The sequence below is a fragment of the Arvicanthis niloticus genome, chromosome 2, assembly GCF_011762505.2.
Source record: "Arvicanthis niloticus isolate mArvNil1 chromosome 2, mArvNil1.pat.X, whole genome shotgun sequence".
Lineage (NCBI taxonomy): Eukaryota > Metazoa > Chordata > Mammalia > Rodentia > Muridae > Arvicanthis > Arvicanthis niloticus.
Window position 1 is genome coordinate 7,655,035 of NC_047659.1, and position 4,348 is coordinate 7,659,382.

Below are 4,348 nucleotides of genomic sequence, written 5' to 3' on the forward strand. Positions count from 1 at the left end.
GAGAGATGGCTCAGTGTTTAAAGTCACTTGCTAATTTCACAGAGGACCTGTATTCAGTTCCTAGCATCTACACAGTGGCTCATAAATTTCTTGAGTTTCAGGGTGATCCAGTGCCCTCTTCTGGCCTCCAAGGGTACTACGCAGGTGTGCTTACATGCAGACAAAGCACAAACTTGTTTTTTGAGACAGGCTCTTTCCATAGCACTGGCTGGCCTCAAACTCACAGACTTGCTTGCTTCTTGTCTGTTGAGTGCTGGGATTAAAGTGTACCATCATGCTCAGCCTTCAAAATAAACAGACCTTCAAAATAAAATCTTTTTGTGTATGTGTATGGGGTAGTTTCAGACAGGGTTTCTCTGTGTAGCCCTGGCTGTCCTGGAACTCACTCTGTAGACCAGGCTGGCCTCAAACTCAGAGATCCGCCTGCTTCTGCTTCCTGAGTGCTAGAATCTAAGGCGTGTGCCACCACCGCCCGGCAGAACTTTAAATCTCATTTTTAAAAATTTATTGAGACTGTCTCACGTATCTCAGGCTGCTTCAGATTTGATAAGTTGCTGAAGAAAACCTTGACGAACTCTTGATCATCCCATGTCTGGCCACTCAGTGTTGGAATTAGAAGCATGCACCGCCATACGCAGTTGTGGAGGTGCAGGAGACAACGGGGTTTTGTGCATGTTAGGCAAATGGTCTGCCCACTGAGCCACCACACCTCCAGTTGAAAGTCTCGTGATACTTTTATGTTTACAGTTGAGTGTGCATGAGTAGATAGATACCTTGAAGGAAATGGAGGTAAGTCCTCAGGGGAGGTAACCATGGTGTTGCTGTAGGCTCCAGGAGTTTGGGGTTTGGTTTTAGTTTGAAGTGTAAGAATCCTGATTGGGAGTCAGAAGCTGTGTTTGGCCCAAGGATAGGGTTGGCTGTGCAGTAATCCAGTCGAGTGAGGGAAGGAAGTTGTTGGCTTGCATAGCTCGACTGTTCCCGGTGGGAGGAGAAGGGAGTACCCAAGGTAATGTATACCTTCTAAAAGTGTGGGGAGGAGGTGCCGAGTCCCTGCTCCAACACTGGGTGAGGCAATCAGAGCAGTTGGCATCGAGATCAGATATAGTCAGCAGACCCTTGCCAAGTGTGAGTAGTGCCCGAGGAGAGGCGGGGGAGAAGGCTTTGGTGGCAGAGCAATGGCCTTCACCCTTGCTGAGGACTGCTTCCCTGTAGCAAAGGCAAGGACTGGGGGTGGGGACCTGAGGACTGGGAGCAGGAAGGTGAGATTGCCAGGCCCTGGGCAGTAAGCCCACAACTCACAGTGATTACTAGCCAGTCTAAGAGCTTCCTGAATCAGGTTGGTCAGCGCTTTCAGAGGAAGGAGGGATGTGCAGCACGGCCGTGTGTACTCATGCTACCCTGAACACCACAGCCTGTCTGCCTGTAGGATAGAAGAACCTGTGGGTGGTTGAGACTGGAGGCCATGAGATTCATCATAGGTGATGCTGGAGAGCAGAGGAGAGATGGAGTCAACCCTTGAGGCCATGGGCAGTCTTACCCAGGTAGCTAGCGGGTCCTTGTCTACAAGAGGGTGCTGTCTGCTGGGTTGTACCAGGCTTACCTGAGCAAGGAATGTGAGGCACGGTTATCAGCTGCCTCAGGGCATAAGGGTATTAGAGCCCTGTGGACGTGAGTGGGTGGGAGGTACAGGTACAGTCATACCTTGGAGATGGATGAGAGGTTTCATACTGCCCATCCATACTGGACCCATGAAGGATGCCTGCCATGCTGCCATGCCATGCTCTCAGTGGATGGCCATGTCTCTGCTCACCATCCTAAGCTAAATGGACCTTGACAACAAGCTGGATTATGCATTTTGTGTTTGAGAGTCTATGTGTCAGCCTGGTTGCTCCAGGGAGGTGATGGGAAGGAGCCCGTTCTTAGGAGAGAATCCTGCAGGAAAAACAAACCTGGGGGCATGGTTGTTCCCAACATAGGTTTTGTTTCAGTTTTACATGACAAGACAGAGTTTCTCTGTGTAGCCCTGCTTGTCCTCACTCTAGACCAGGCTGGCCTTGAACTCACAGAGATCCTCCTGCCTCTGCCTCTGCCTCTGGAGTGCTGGGATTAAAGGGGTGCGCTACCGCTGCTCCTTGATGCTTTCCCTGAGTCTGCCCAATATCAAGCACTTCATAGGATGAGTGTTTCCTGCCTCGGGAAACTGACAGGTGGGGAACAAGATGGAGCAGCTGTGGAAGGAGGTGGCTAGTTATCAAGGAAGCTGGCCTCCAAGGCTCTCAGATGTTGGAGAGCAGCCTGTGAGCTGAGTTCTAACAAGGGCCACAGACCATGGGCATCATCTCAGCCTGTGACAGCAAAGCATATAGGTAGGAGAGCTGTGAAGGTGAGTTCAAGTGCTGGCCTCCTGGAGCTTGGAGTCATGCTTGTGGACACCCACAGCACATTGTACTTCACCTCGACTCTCCACAGAACTGCACTTAGATTAGTTCTCTGCACAATGCTTACTGTTTCTGGTAGGCAAGCTTCAGGAGAGTAGGGCGTTGACCCGAGAGCCTGTCACGCAGCATAGACTAGCTAGGAGGCTAAGAGCTGTATGTAGTGGTCCCTCTGGGTTTGTATGAATGTTTGAGGGACCTATATAGAGGGTGGGGAAGCTCCTGGCATCTGGGTAGGTGCTGTCCTGGAAGCTGGTGTCACCTAATGATTCAGGCCAAGGAGGTCTGGGCTGCTCGAGAGGTGGAGAGATTAGGTGGTGAAGAAGAAGGAAGGGTTCATTGAACCTGGGTCCCATCACCTTTGGTAGGGAAAAAGAGTAGGCTCTAAGGAAAGACACTGCTCAGCGAGGGCCACTGGGTTAGAGATGCTGCCGGGTAGCATGTTGGACATGGCTGGTAAGGCCTGGCAAGGCTGCCATCTCCCTCCTGGTGGGTAGAGGGAGAGCCAGGCCACTGGGTCTTGGGTTCCTTGCCTTCCTTCCTATTTTCCACGTTCTAGCTACATTGACTGCTCTGTTCCTCTCACTCTCTTGCCTACTGAGATTAGATTAGACCTTTTACCCCTATTAGGGAACCCCCTGTTTCTTTGGGGCTCAGCTCAGGTCTCAGTTGATTGAAAGGCCTCATGTGGCCTTCTAAACCAAGCTGCCCCTCCCACTCCACACACTAGGCACACAGCTGTGGAAGCTGGGCTGCCTGTCTCAGCTGAAACTGCAGCAGCTTTTTTTTTCCCCTTCCCCGAGACAGGGTTTCTCTGTATAGCCCTGGCTGTCCTGGAACTCACTCTCTAGACCAGGCTGGCCTCCAACTCAGAAATCCACCTGCCTCTGCCTCCCGAGTGCTGGGATCAAAGGCGTGCGCCACCACCGCCCGGCCTGCAATAGCTTTCTGAACAGGGAGAGGCAGTGATGTGCTTGACCCAGGGTGCTTGGTGCTGCAGATGCAGCTTTCCTTGTGGGATTGATGAACACCCTATTCTCTCTCAGAGCCACTATCAGTGCTCCTGCAGGGCAGGGATCTCATGTGTTGTTCCCTGCTGTCCCTAGGAGTGTGGGAGTGTGCCTTACACTGCAGATGTTTGGGTTATACTTGGGAATGGCCAGGTTAAAGTCAGGATGGTTGATTCTTCCTGTGCAGAGATGATGAAGATACAGGAAGGGGAGGCTGAGCCGGTAGCTAGAACTGGAGATGGGGAACCTCAGACAACACAGTTCCGAGGGTCCTGAAGTGGAAGTGCTGTGGGCTGGAGGGAAAAGAGGACCCAGTGTGTCTTCACACCAGCGACTCCCAGGATGCATGAAGCCAGAGATGTAGCCAGGCCTGAGCTCTTCCATTGGCGTAGTGTGGCCAGAGCCCTCTGCTTCCAGCTCTGCAGAAACTGGGAAGCTGCAGTGAAGCATCCAGACAAAGTCAGCCCTTTACTCTCCTACGCAAACGCTGGGAATGCCCATGTGTTGAACAGTTGGGGCAGTCACAGTGGTTGTCAGATGACAGGCATCTATGCTCCTCTTGGTGACAGGCCTGGTAAGTAGGGCAAGAAGCTAAGGAGACCGAGAAAGGCCATTCCCTTTTGGTAGAGGAGCAAGTCCCTATCCTTGGCCTCTGTCGCTATCCACCTGCGTGGATGTAGGTGGTAGCGTGCTTACTCTGCCTGAGGAACTGAGGGGTTTGGGAAATCTGAGTTCTTTCCTGCCATCAAGTATGGTTATAAAAATGCTGACCACCACTGACCCAGCAAAGAAAGGCCTTCCAGTTGGCTTTCCCTTTTGTTTATTTGAGACCAAATCTCACTGTATTTTCTAGCTTTCCCAGAACTTCCTATGTAGACCAGGCTGGCCTTAAACTCACAGGGC